The sequence below is a fragment of the Vigna unguiculata genome, chromosome 3, assembly GCF_004118075.2.
Source record: "Vigna unguiculata cultivar IT97K-499-35 chromosome 3, ASM411807v1, whole genome shotgun sequence".
Classification (NCBI taxonomy): domain Eukaryota; kingdom Viridiplantae; phylum Streptophyta; class Magnoliopsida; order Fabales; family Fabaceae; genus Vigna; species Vigna unguiculata.
This window is the reverse complement of record NC_040281.1, coordinates 43763883-43779822: the sequence shown is the minus strand read 5'-3', so window position 1 is coordinate 43779822 and position 15940 is coordinate 43763883. Positions and strand designations below refer to the sequence as shown.

Here is a 15940-nt window from a genome sequence, read left to right as displayed (position 1 = left end):
TTGAGAAACTTAAATATGGTATGTTAGATTTGTTTATTTTATACTTGACTTAACATTATATGTGATGACTTATCACATTTTCAAGTGAAGTTTTTAAATTTAATTTATATATTTATATTATTAGTTTATTTTTTTTATTAAGATTGTTTCATATATTATATTAGGCTTTTTATTCAATTAACGACCGTATGAGGAGTGAGGTTTAAAAAGCTGTTTAGTTTTCTCTGTAAAGAAATAATAATTTGTCGTTGTTAATTTTTTTAAAAACCAACTTGCGATAATCAGGGAAATATTGAAGAGATAATTTTATTTTTCTAAAACCAAAGATCTCACTATAAAAATCGATCAAATCAATTTTCTAGTACCTCCTATCTTAACATACTAAGCTATTCTTTAATCTATACTATAACTAAGAAAATAATACAAACAAAGTCATAATAAACACTTCAATTCTTTAACTTAAGCTACTTCACTTTAAACCAGAACAGTTATTATATTAAAAATTAAAATATTAGTATTTTAACAAAACTGGTTTGATCTTGCTATGATATTGGAACTCCTGTTTTTATTTGTTCAATGGTAATACGAGAACATTACTTCTCATTACTCTTTCAACAAGTAATCTTTTTAATTTTAAAAATCTATATGAATTTTTACCAGAATAAAAAATTATTTGGCTTATAAATTTGTTTTTTCTCTTTTAAATATTTTATATTCCCTCTTATATTTAATATAAATATTAAATAACTTATAAAATATTTGTTGATAAAGTATGTTGAGATTCGTTAGTCTATTTATTTATTACTTGAAAAATAAGAAAAAATAACAACCAAGCACGAGTCAGAAGAGGTTATCTAACTAACGGTACCTGGTTGTTCAGAGAATATCACGCGTCTAAAGTTGGAAATCTCAACCGTTCATTCCACTAAAACAACCCTATATAATCACTGGTGTGTTTCCCTTATTCCCAATTCAATTTCTCCCCTTTCAATTCAATAGTTCTCTCATTCCTCTCCTACCTATCACCTATCAAGAGTTTGGATTTCCTATTCGTGACCTGGTTTTCACATGGATCAGATTCCGATCTACTCGCCAACCGTTCTTTTCCTACAAATTGGTGCGATTACTTTTCGATTCTTTTTATTTTCTTGCGTATGTTCTATCACTCTTACGTGTCTTATTTGATTAAAGATTTTCCAAGATTTGAAGCCCTATGCACCGATCTACCGTTCAGAGGTGTGATGATCGTGTTCGTGTTGCTTGTTTCGTGAAGGCCCGATGAATATAGAGCAGATGGCCAGAACAAAATTACCAGGTGCAGCGCTTCATTTGTTCCTCTGTGGAGTTCTTCGCTTTCGGATTCTTGAGGGGAAATGTTCGGTGTATGTTGTAGAATGAATATTTGGGGATGAAGTGGTTAAGGTGAATTTTGTCAACCGACCTTTGCCATGACAGGTGCGCTTGCATGGCAGGTCAATCAAAATTAATAAAAGAAAATTATTTGTGGGTTTTGGGGGAGATCGCACGGGAATTCCCGGGTTCTCCCTCTGGTGTGGTGGCGTGTGTCTGTGTTTCTTTTCCTTCTTTCTCCCTTCCCTTATATCTTTCTTTTCCTCTCACTCTCCTTGCGACGGATACACCACCACTGGACTCGCTTCGTCATCGATCTAATGAGGTATCGTCTAATCTATCAGTTTAACTTCACATTTATAATAACGCCTTTCTTTTTTCGTAACATAGTCCACATACGAATAACAACTACCAAAATCAATGCAATTGCAAACATTGAAACAGGTAATTCGTAGTATATCTCTCGAAAGGGTGAATTAGTAATTGAAGTATACTAAGATGTTAATTCTAATTTTGACCGTTTTCTTGTATTTACTGGGAATATCTAACAGCTTGGATGATAGATTCGTAATAGCAACATTGATCCTTCGGTCGACTTCTATAATAACTAATCGAGAGGCGAAACTACTAGTTAGTTAACACTTGTTTGATATTTTTCCTCTGTTAACTTAAATTTCCCCTACGCTATTACTACGAGTATCATTTCCGATTTTAGTTCTTATCATTAATTGTAACCCAAAATCTGTTCTCCTTCACTTTTAGCATTTCAATTTCCCACAATGCATAGATTTTTCTGTAGATATACTCGTTCGATTGAAGTCTCCGCAGCCGGAAGGGTGTGAATGTTTCACCGTATCAAATATTGCAGTGAACTTCCTCAGCTTGACTAGAAAGAATTGCAAGGTCTCAGGTGTTCAAAAGGCTAAATTCAAGGGAACGTTTCAATATATGTTGTTATTCATCAATATTTTGAGGTAGCTTTCTCAAATTTTAGTGAATGAAGAAGTACCATATTGGTTTTCAGTCTCTTAAATAATTATATTTGGCCTCTGGTTTAATTTTATGTTGTTCATTATGTTTTATGGATGGAACAGGATCACCCAAGTAATATATATATATATATATATATATATATATATATATATATATATATATATATTATGTCCATCAAATCTCCTTAAATTTTATCTTTAATAAGCTTAATAATGATTTGTTTTCTTTTTTGAGTATTGGCTTTTGATTTTATTGAGTTTATTTTTTATGTAATCCAACTGTCAAATGAATTTGTCATGCGTAGATTTTGTCCAATAATGAATGCATTTTTACGTGAAATAATGCCAATTACCTTCTTCATTAATTCCAAATGGGGATTATAGTCAAAGATGTTAATGTGTGCACTTATAAATGGAAATTGTTTCAAGTTAGAATTTTATGTGATCCAAAGTTCAATTTGATTATAAATGAGGATTGATGTTTCATGCAAGGGGCCTTGTTCGTCAATTATGTAATATTTTACTACCAGCATGAGTTATCAAAGGTGATAATGTGTAGTGTGAAAGGAAGTCCTTCATTTTTCGTCATGATTTATTTCACTGGAAATAATCGTTTTTATTTTGAATTCAATCAGACCCTTAATATTCAACTACAATTGGTCGAACCTTTTTTCAGAGGTGAGGCGATATTAGATAATTGGTCTATTTGTTGTTGGTAAAAATATTGTTATGCAGAGAGTAATGATTATTAATTATTAATATTATTATTATTATTATATATAAATGTGTGATATTATTATTATTATTATATTTTTTATAATAATTATTTAAAATTTATATTAGATTTTATATTTAATTTATTAATCATATAAAAAACTATACCTATGTTTTAATTAAACTTGTGAAAAATGCTGTGTTCAAAGTTTTAGTAATAACAGGATTTTGAAAGTTGTGGAATGAGAAAAAAATTCAAGTTCTAAAGGGGTTGGCGATTTTCTTTAGCGGTTATGTTTGTTTGTATGAATATTATGGGTTACTTGAATATGTGGTCTTCATGTGCAAATGGGTTACTTGAATAATCTCTAAATATCTATGTTACAAAGGTGATTAGGCTACTTCAGGTGCCTTTTGAAATTCATTTAGAACAGAAATAGCCACCTGATCTGGACATTGTTGAAGAAAAAAATGTATGGTAGATTTTTAACACTTTTTTAAGCATGTTATTTTTTTGGAGTAGAAATATTAAAAATTAATGAGTTTCACTCATATGATTTGTATAGTTTTTAGATAAACATAAGTAATAGAACAAAGTGTTTTAAGAAGTGCTATGTTGTCAATATTTCTCCATAAAATTGTGGATTTCTTTTTGCATTTTCTTTCCAAGGTGAGAGTATTTTGATTTGATTAACTATTTATAAATTGAGGGGATGAAATATTTTTGAACTATATGTTTGATCCATTTATTTTCATGAATTTAGGAATTATTCTTTTATGTTTTGCAAGCTTTTTGTCGCCTGACCTTTGATATAGCTATGTAAATTCTGTAGTTCCTCAAAGGTAGTTTCTCAAAATGGTAGAGCGCTCAAAGCATGTTTCATAGACCTAATCTGCAAAAGTTGTGAATTTAAGTATGTTTCAAATTAAGTAGATAGCTTGCTTTGAGAGGTTGGTGCTTCGACCACACCCGGATCTGTACCTCAACAGTTTGTTGTGTATGTTTATTGAAAATGTTTTTTAAATAACAATGTGGTATATTTTTATACACTTTACTACAAGTTTTTTTTTTTCTCATTTTAAATAGTAATTTCTAGGAATATATGTTTTCTAGATACCTTCTTTGTAAAGAGGGCTGAATGTCTTATTTCTAAATTAAGTTGCAGTTCATTTCATAATTGGATTAATTTATCATGTGAAGCAATTGAGATAATTCTCTAGTATAAACTTAGATATTATTTATTCTGACAACTTCTATAACGAGGATACAATCAGGTTATTGTTTTACAAAAGGAACTATAATTCATTCTTAAAACTTTTAAATATAATAGACACAGGCTACCAACTGTAAGTGTTACTGAAAGGCTGACAATAATGTGCATTGACTACAACTTATCAGTGAGAAATAGGCAGTAAAGTAAATATGAACCTCTATTTTAGGGTGGAAACGATAAATTCATTGTTAGGAGTAAAAAATTTATATAGTTTTTGGTGAAAAGGATGGAGCAAGGGGAAAATAAAACAATTTCATGCACAGTGAATGAAATGTTTATTATGTTTATTGTATAGTGAATGAAATTCTTAAACGTTTGACATGGATTAGACGATTTAGTTGTACATGCAATAGATCATATGAATAGAATTATAGCTAGACAATTAGTCTTGTATCGTCTCCAGTAGCTTGAATAGTTTGTTTGGTAATGTATCATCTATTATTTACTCAGTTTTGTTAAGAAGCATTGTTCAAATGTTTCTCTCATTGCAATGTACATGTGTCTTTTTTTTTAAGTATACGTGTGTTTATCGCTTTGTTTGTTATAAACAGAATGTTGTAAATAGAGGACTTTGATAGTTTGCTGATAGAGAAACCTTGAGTTGTAATATTTAATATAGTGAATTTTTCTGTAGATGTTGTAAATTGAAGTTCGTTAAACGTTAAATTTTTGTGTTATTGTTCCTTTGTTTAATCATTTTCAACACTTGCAAATTGATCTTTGTTTTCAATTTTATTTGCGTGGTAGACATGTTTTTAGTGAATTTGGGAACTGTTCCACAACAAACTGTTGTGGTGAGCATGAATATTCAATCAAGATGACTTCCGCAAATGGGGTTGAGAAATTCATTTGACTGAAAGACTTTGGATTGTGATAGTTGAAGATGCGTGCTCTTTTGATTCAAGAAGGCCTCTCAAAGCTTTAGAAGGTGAATCCAAACTTTGCATCAATGGTTGAGAAGGACAAGAAAATGTTACAGAAGGCTCACTTCACAATTATGTTGAGCCTTGGTAATAAGGTGTTAAGACAAGAGCCTTGATGGAGAAGACTGCAATATAGAACTTTGAACGAAGCTCAAGATCTTGCATATGATCATGTCCTTGGTGAATCGCATCTTGTATAGTCTTACAAGATGAGTAAGTCAAAAGACGATTAGCAAACAATTGGACGAGTTTAACAAATTAATTCTAGATTTGTATGTAGATTAATGATGAGGATCAAAAACTGTTGTTAGTGTGTTCATTGCTCAAAATGCATGATCACTTTAAAGAGACCTTGTTGTATGGAAGATAGACTTTCTCTAAAAGAAGTTTTAAGGAACTGAAGGTGATAGTCTTGTAACAAGGAATCAGACATCTACAAGTAAACAATAAAAGTATATCATTTATCATATATTATCATTGCAAGAAGGAAGGATACACGAAGTTGTCCAAAAAGATAGAAGAAGGTTAATGTCCAGAAGTAAATGGTGGAAATACATCGTCTATTAGATCTTATGATTGCAAGAAGGAAGGATACACAAAAAAATTCAATCCAAAGAGGGAGAAGAAGGTCAATGTCTATGAGTAAATGGTGGAAATACAAAATCTATCATATTTTACAATTGCAAAAAGGAATAATACACTAAGAAGTTTTGTCCAAAAGTAAATGGTGGGAATACATCGTCTATTAGATCTTATGATTACAAGAAGGGAGAATACACAAAGAAGTTCAATCTAAAGAGGTAGAAGAAGGTCAATGTTGACAAATAAATGTTGGAAAAAAAAATCTATCATATTTTGCAATTGCAAGAAAGAAGAACACACAAAGAAGTTTTGTCCAAAAAGACAAACAAAAGAAGGTTACTAAAATTGACAAAATATTTAAATCTTGCCAACAGTATGATGGATTGTCTACATCTAATTTTGATTCATTATGTTCATATGGTATCAAGTATTTTTAATGATTGTGAGTGGATAATACAAAGTCATCATAAACACTAATTTTTTAGCTTGAAGTTACTTCCTTTTAAACTATTTTATTAAAACTGGTTTGATCTTTGGTAGGATATTGGAATTCTCGTTTTTTAGTTGTTGAATGGTTTGAGTACGAGAACATTACTCCCCATTACTCTTTCAATAAGTAATCTTTTTAATTTAAAAAAAAATTATGAATTTTAATCGGATAAAAAAAAATTTGCTTATATTTTTTTTTTCTCTTTTAAATATTTTATATTCCCTCTTACATTTAATATAAATATTTGAGATTAGTTAATCTATTTATTTATTACTTGAAAAACAAGAAAATATAACAACCAAGCTCACAAGGGATTATCTGACGGTACCTAGCTGTTGTTGAATATCACACGTCTAGAGTTGAAAATCTGAATCGTTCATTGAACTAAAACAACCCTATAATCGATTTGCTTCCCCTATTATCAATTCAATTTCTCCCCTTTCAATTCAATAGTTCTCTCATTCCTCTCCTAGCTACCAGTTATCCAGAGTTCAATTTTCCTATTCATGACCCTAGTTTTCACATGGATCAAATCTACTCGCCAATCGTGCTTTTCCTACGTATCTTATCACGTGTCTTATTTCATTAAAGATTTTCCAAGATCTTAGACAATAACATAAGCAAAGCCCTCACACGAGGCACTGAGTTATCTAGATGGTAACATAAATGAAAGCCCTCAAATGAGGCACCGAGTTACATAGATTAATAACCTAAGCAAAACCCTCAAACGAAGCTACGAGTTACTTAGACAATAACATAAGCAAAACCCTCAAACGAGACACCTGAGTTACCTAGACGGTAAAAAAAAGTCTACAAATGTGGCACTCGAGTTACTTAGACGACAACATAAGCCCACAAACGTGGCACTCGAGTTACCTAAACCATAACATAAGTTAAGCCCGCTCAGGCGGCTCCTTAGCCTACTTAGACGGTACCATCAAATTAAGCCCTTTGAGGTGGCACCTGAGTCTGCCTAGGTCGACAACACAAACAAAGCTTGCCTAAATTGGTAGCACAAAGCTTACTCAGATAAGCAACATTAAGTCAATAATTCAAAACACACAAGATAGCATCCTTGGTAAAAAAACAACAACATACGAGCCACAAAAATGACTAATCCACCTAGAAGGTCAAAGACGACCATATACAGTCCGGCCAAACAACCAATTCACCTACAAGTATAAAGCCAACTACAACTCTGCTAAAGGGTCAACTATAGTCGCAACAAACATCCCTCATACATTAATGAAACTTCCGAGCTTGGTAGGGCTTATGTACATACTTGGCCCAACAAATATGCTAAGTAATGCGACCCAACAAGGCCCATTCAGTTTTACTAACTTAAAGTGGTTGGAATATATTTTGAGATATATTTGTTGGTGCAAATATATATATATATATATATATATATATATATATATATATATATATATATATATATATATATATATATATATATATATATATTAACAGTATATGTGACCAAATCTCGATAGTTTGATTACATGATGATATTCCTTAATACCATATATTTACAAAATATTTGGTATATCAGGTAAGGTACCACATTATTGTTATTATTCCGTTAATTATCGTTAATACAATAAGTTGTTCTATTGTTGATAGTATTTGATATTCTTTTGATATTATCAATTTTTATCACATAAATAATAGAACTAGAGATGACAAATAAACTTGTCCCCGTGGGTATTGTCCGAACCTGTCCCCGTTTTGACGGGGAATCCCCGCATTGACTGGGTATGGGTATGGAGAATCCCCGACTTTTTCAGTTGGGTATGGAGATGGGTATGGGGATGTACATATACCCGCCATAATACCTGTCCCCGCCATATCTCCATTCTCATTTAAATTATTAAAACATTCACAATTAATCAAGTAACCCCTATATCTATCTATCTATCTATATATATATATATATTTTTTTTTTCTTTTAATTATTTCATTTGTCATGAAACTCATTCTCATCTCCAATATATTTTTTATCATATATTTTTTATCTTATCATAACCTTTATGTAATTATGTTAAAATGATGTATGTTAATAAAAAAAAATTATGCCTTACATTTGAATATTTATATTATTTTTTAATATTTTTATTTATTATAAATTTTCCTTTCACATGAGAATGTTTATACTCTCAATTTAAGGTAATATGAAAAAATTCTTTACTTATTATTATTATTAATTTTTGTTTAATTTGAAGAACTCTTTTGTTTCATTAAAATAATTTTTGTTATTTTTCAACCATTAAGTATATATGTTGATATTTGAAAAGTTTTCTTAGTTCTCTAAGATATTTTTCGTCTTATCATACCTTAGTTATACATTTGATTTCCTTTGTGTGATTTTTTTCGATAGTCTCTCAAATTATTTCTAAAACACACATTTGTTAGTTTTTTAATATTTTTATTTATTGTTTTTATTTTCATCATGTAGAATAATATTTCGATATATTCTATCTAATTATTTTTTATTTTATAACTCATTATTAATCATAATGTAATTTTTTCACTTTAAATTCTGTTTGAAGTGGTTAAAATTATATATATAATGATATTTAGGAATAGTATATGATAATTCACTACAAGAAAAACATGAAATGGTGACTGATTTAGTCAATAACCCATATCAGTCACTATTTTTCGTCATTGGTGGTAGTAGTTGATTTATTGTCTGAATCAATGATTAAATTAGTGATCGATTCAATGATCGAATCAGTACTTGATTTAGTGACCAATTTAATTACTAATTTATTTGTAATTTAATGACAAATTTTTTGGTCACTAATGATATTTCTATTTAATTTTAACCACTTCAAACATAATTTAATAATTAGTTCTCTAAGGTATTTTTCATTTTATCATACCTTAATTATACATTTGATTTTCTTTGTGCGATTTCTTTCGATAGTCTCTCAAATTATTTCTAAAACACACATTTGTTAGTTTTTTAATATTTTTATTTATTGTTTATTTTCATCATGTAGAATAATATTTCGATATATTCTATCTAATTATTTGTTATTTTATAACTCACTATTAATCATACTGTAATTTTTTTCACTTTAATTGTATAAATAACTTTTATTTACTACAATATAAAAATTTAATGTAATTGCTATGAATATTTTTTTGTCACTATCCAACATATATTGAAGTTCAAAAGATACAAAATCTATGTCAAAATTTTATTATTATGTTTATTATTATTTCTTTGTGTCATTTTGATCAAGTGATATATTATAACTTTTATTAGTGTATAAAAAAGAGATTCATTAGAATTTAAAAAATTGAAGTAAACAAACATTTAAAATATATTTTAATTTGAATATTTGTTTTCCTTTTATATTTTTTTAAATATTTTTTAATTTTATCAACTAAGTTCATCAATGTTGTAGTTTGCAAATTTAATAAATGTTTTGGTTCACATGAAATTTTATTTGGTATTCTAATATAAAATATAAACAATTATAATTTATTTTAAGGTATTTGACATCGAAGAAAATCCTCCTAATATTGAATATTTCATAATATTATGTTTTCTTTACTGTAATTTATTTTCTTTTATAAAAAATTAATATTGAAGTAGTTAGAACACGGGTACGGGTATGGGTACGAGATTATACCCGTTACCCGGTGGGGATGGGGATGGGAAAAAAGTTTGATACCCGTTGGGTTTACGTATGGGGATGGGGATGAATTTTTTATGCGGGAATGGGTATGGGATAGCGAAACTCGTCCCCGCCCCGCCCCGTTGCCATCTCTAAATAGAACTCATAAACTCTATAAATACATATAGTATTTCACTAGGAAATACACACTCAATATTTTCTTACTCTTTGAGAACTACACTTTCATACTCTCAATCTTATGCAGGTAGATCTTTCCATGTATTCCAGCCTTCTGAAGCATTAATCAAGAGTCATCAAATCACTCAGATCTTGTCACATGTTTAAAGATATACATTTCAGATTCCTATACAAACAAATGTATATACTAAATAAAATAATGTATAATATTATAATAACATATGCTTATTTTTGTATTCATATATATATATATATATTAAGTTAATACATATATTATTATTATTTATAACAATATAATATATTTATATATACGTATGTATATACGGGATAGAATAAATTAAGAAGATGGGTCAAGGATAGCCACATAATAAATTAACCATGAAAATACTGAGTAAAGAAAAAGGAAAATATTAGGGACATTCCATATAGTTAGAGATGGCAAACAAACCTGCTCCTGTAGGGTTTGCCCGAACTCGTTTTCATTTTAACGGGAAATTTTCGCATTGATTGGGTATGGGTATGAGGAATTCCTGACTTTTTTAGTTGGGTATGGGGATGAGTATGGGGATATACATATTACTGCCATAATACTCGTCCCTGTGTCATACATTCGTCTCTATTTAAATTATTAAAATATTCACAATTAATTAAGAAATCATATATATATATATATATACTTTTTATTTTTTATTTCTTCTAATTATTTGGTTTGTCATTAAAAATTCATTCGCATCTCCAATATATTTTTCATCTTATCATAACCTTTTGTGTAATTATGTTAAAATGATGTATATCAATTAAAAAAAATATGTCTCACATTTGAATATTCTATTATTTTTTAAATATTTTTATTTATTGTATATTTTCCTTTTACATGAGAATTTTTAATACTCTCAATTTAAGTGTTTAATAGCATAAACCTTTCATTTACTAGTTAATATAAAAAAATCTTATTATTAATAATTTTTGTTTTATTTGAAGAACAATTTTGTTTCACTAAAACAATTTTTGTTTTTCTCAACCATTGAGTATATATGTTGATATTTGAAAAGTTTTCTTAGATCTCTAAGGTATTTTTCATCTTATCATATCGTTAATTATATATTTGTTTTCTTTTGTGCGATTTCTTTCCATAATCTCTCAAATTGCTTCTAAGACACACATTTGTTAATTTTTTAATATTTTATTTGTTATTTATTTTCATCATCTAGAATATTATTTTGATAGATTTTATTTTTTATTCTTTAACTTATTATCAATCATACTATAATTTTTCACTGTGTAAATAACTTTTATTTACTACAATATAAAAATTTAATGTAATTGACATTAGTTTTTTTTATCACCATCCAAGATATATTGGAGTTCAAAAGATACAAGATCTATGTCAAAATTTTATTAGTAAACAAACATTTAAAATATATTTTAATTTGAATATTTGTTTTTTTTATATTTTTTTAAAAATATTTTTAAATTTTATCAATAAGTTTCATTAATGTTTACAAATTTAATAAATGTTTTGGTTCTCATGAAATTTTATTTGATATTTTAATCTAAAATGTAAACAAATATAATTTATGTCAAAGTATTTGATATGGTAGAAACAATCATCCTCCTAATATTGAATATTTAATAATATTATATTTCCTTTACCGTAATTTTCTATTATTTTATAAAATTTAATTAAAATTAATATTGAAATAGTAAGAAAACGGGTATGGATATATATGGGTACGAGATTATACCCGTTATCCGATGAGGATGCGGATGGAACAAAAGTTTGATAAGGATTGTCGTTGGATATGGGAATTGGAATGAATTTTTTTTAGGGGATGAGTATGAGATAACGAAACTCATTCTTGTCCCCTCCCGTCCTCATCCAAATCTGATTTTTCTGCTGAGTATTTTTTGTATTATCCTTTATTGAGCATTAAAAATAGATTATTTTGATACTTTAAAAATAATTTTAATATATTTTAAAATCATAAATGCAGTTTAAAGATACAGCAGATAAATAACAAAGAAAAATTAATAGAAAATTCAAAATGATTGTCATCCCTACACATAATATAGTAGGATATAAGAAAAATACACAAAACGGTAAATGTCTCTTCATTGTAGTAACTTCAAAAGTTACCCACTCTTCCCATTCCTTTTTGATGTATTTTCATTACTGCACAGTACTGTACTATACTAGTATTTATAAGAGTGGATGTTGTAGTATGTGATAAGCCTCTAATTAATTCCCTCATAAATTTTCACAGCTGCAGATAAGTTTCATAGTCAAGTCATTCTCTCGTACTTCAGCTTTTATCTTATAAGATAAGATTAACTTCCAGAGTTATATTCTATAACTCCTTCACATCCGCACCTGAACAAAATTCCCTTCTCCCCCTCCTTTTTTTAACTTTTACTTTATTGTGTATAATTCGTAACATAATTATATATATATATATATAAAACTTTTTAATACACACATTTCATAATTAATATATATTTATTATTGTATATATCCATATACTAATAATAATACCTGAAAGTTTATTTATAACTATTATAACTAATATATTTTTATTAATTTTATTATTATATTATTACATTTTTATAAAGATTATTATTTTCTTAGTAAAAAAATATCATTTTAAATTAATTTATTAATTTTTTTTTTCTTTTTTCTGATGTAAAATAAAAAATATATAATATAATTCTAATCCATTTTACAAGAAAAAGTACTGTATATAGAAATTTTGAGTTTTCCGGTGCACGTATATATCAATATCATTGTCTAAAAAATTTAAATAGCTAGTAAGATTATGAAATATCTTCTTTAAATCATATTTTAAGGGTGTGTTCCTTTGTGTAGATGGATATGGGACAGATTGTGAGGATAGATTTGTGTAGATTTAGGTGGATGGATATTTGTATTTTTTTGAGTGAATTTAGAGGGTAAAGTGAGTGTATTTGGAGATAATTTTTATGAAAGTTGGTGAAAGATTTGATTGATGTGATAGATAAAATTATATGTTAAAATAGATATATTTATTAAGTTATCATAATACCCTTATGTAAAAAAAAAGAGAATGATTTTGTAATTTGATGTTATTAAAATAATTATAATTAATTAATACGAATTAAAAAAATATTAAAATTATATAAAATTTTAAAATAAAAAAAATTATGAATGTAAAAAAAATTATATAATTAAATTTTAAAAAAATTATATAATTAAATTTTAAACTAAAGTTAAATAATGTTAAAAAAAAGTTAAAAAATTTTAAAAAAAAGTGAAAAGAAGTCAAGAAAAAGGTAAAAGAAAAAAAAGAAAACCAACGACACCGGTGTCGTAATCGGTGTCACCCCTTTTCAAAACAAGGCACCGGTTACGTAACCGGTGCCATCACTCCCTCACTAAGCACAACACCGGTGCCACCAGTGCCATCCAACCCCAACACCAACACACCTCACCACCACCGCAAAAGACCGCCTCGCTCACCACCCTCACTTGTGCCATCCACTCACCACCCCAACACCTGCTTGCCCCTGCAACCACTGACAAAATCAGTGCCTTCCCAAACTCTACGCAACAATGACAGCGAGGGCACCGGTGCCTCCCTCACCACCCCTCACAGCCAGTGCATTATCACCACCCCAACACATCGGTGCGCCACTCCACCTCCAACACCACTCACTCCACCACCCCGCAAGACCAGTGACAGCCCTCCCGCAACACAACACCTCTGAGAGACCACCACACCCTAAAGTAACTCACCTCTCACGATGACCTCTGCTTCACAAAACCAAACAAGCAACCCATGTTGCAGCATTTTAAATTGTGTTGTGTGTGGAGAAGAATCTATTCAGGAATCTTGCTTCAGGAATCTTTCCAGACCATGGCACTAGAGGACGAATATTGTATTGCATGTGCATGTGAGATGAAAAGCGAACTGCATTTCAAATGAAAAAGCGAGGGCAAATACGGTAATTTGCGCGTATTACTCCCTAATCTACTCATTCTACGGTGGATGAAAAAAATTATAGATCCCTCAAATCTGCACTCCCTAATCCGTTTAAATCCATGCAATGGAACACATCAATGTTCATGAATCTGCGCTCCCTAATTGGTTTGAACAGTGTCATCATCCCAAGCGAACAAGCCCTAAGAGTGTGTTCATTTGGGGGTATGGATTTGGGAAAAAGTGTGAAGATGAATTTGTGTGGATTTGAGTAGATGAATTTGTATGTTTTTTTAGTGGATTTAGAGGGTAAAATGAGTGAATTTGGAGATAAGTTTGATAAAAGTTAGTGAAAGATTTGATTGATGTGATAGATAAAATAAATTGTAAAAATAGATACATTTAGAAAATTATCAAAATACCCTTAATGAAAAAAGAGAATGATTTTATAATTTGATGTTATAAAAATAATTATAAATAATTAATACAAATTAAAAGAAATATTAAAATTATATAAAATTTTAAAATAAAAAAAATTAAATTTTTATGAATGAAAAAATTATACAAATATATATATATATATATATATATATATATATATATATATATATATATATATATATATATATATATGAAACTCAGTTTTTCCATCATCACGAAATTAAATTTTTTTTTATCACGAATCATGAACTTGAATCAGTTTTATTATTATACAAAGAGGATATAAAGGTAAAATGATAAATAATGTACGCAAATCTTCACAGTTTGAAGCGCATGAAATTTTGGTATTATCTCGCAAATCCATAGTTACAATCAATCACAAATTATCTCTATAAAACACAAAATAAATTTTATATCATTTCTCCAAATCAACTTATTTATTGAATTTCTTTAAATGGACACACCCTGAACCTTTTCTGCCAGACATGGACATTGACGTCAACATCAAAGTTCCTACAGTTACACCATTTACGTGTTGCCTATTTTAGATTTACCTCAATTTTGTGTTTAGATCAATATACAGCAGAGGAAGAGAGACTGCAAAATGTTGTTAGAATAGGTCGAAGATTTTGTAGGGAACAGGTGAGAAAAAAAATTTACAGAACAGGTGATTTTGCATTTACATAACAAAAGACAGCTGTCACATCTCATTACGTAGCGCATGTCAATGGGGAGACATTTATGGCCAGTTAATTTTCTTTTATTTGATGTGATAAAAAAAAAAACAAAGTAAACTCTATTAAGATCAATGCGAGACTCCTTATTTTATTTGAATTAGAAATCAAGTCATGGCCTAATGAAACATGAAAATCTTTTCTAAGATATTCTAAACTATTCAACCTTATAAAATAATATTTTAAACTATTCAACCATACAAAACAATATTCAAGACTATTCAACGATAAACTAGGATATTTTAGATATTCTAATAAGATTATATGATTCTAATAAAAAATATAGTGTATGTTACATGTTTTACAATGTTTTTTATGGCATTATTAGATAAGATATGTCAATACAGAATGGTTAAAAAGTAGTTTATACTAGGGGTAGTTGATCCCTTGGTCTCTCATTAAAAAATAATCAGAAATTGTGACATGTTCTGTTATGGAGTGACCTCAGTTATTTTTTAACTTTTAAAAAAAATTAATTTTAAAATTTATTTATATATACATACATATAAATAAATATTATATATTTAATTATATAAATATTTTTTAAAATTTTAATTTTAATATCTATTAGATAAATTAAAATAATTATTTTATTATAATTAATAATTTTTACTTATTTTATAAATGTTAATAATTTGAATTATAATATTATTGTAT

The 15940-nt window shown here is 28.3% G+C and overlaps 1 long non-coding RNA gene across 2 annotated transcripts; it reads left to right on the top strand.

The window, feature by feature from the left end:
- The first annotated feature begins 865 nt into the window (after positions 1–865).
- LOC114177129 lies at positions 866–5650 on the top strand. Of its 2 annotated transcripts, XR_003603102.1 has the most exons (3): positions 866–1117; positions 1192–2324; positions 5078–5650. It is a non-coding gene; the product is annotated as an uncharacterized LOC114177129 (long non-coding RNA). The 2 variants fall into 2 exon arrangements; XR_003603101.1 differs by lacking the exon at positions 5078–5650 and having other exon boundaries at positions 1192–2414.
- Positions 5651–15940: the final 10290 nt, after the last annotated feature.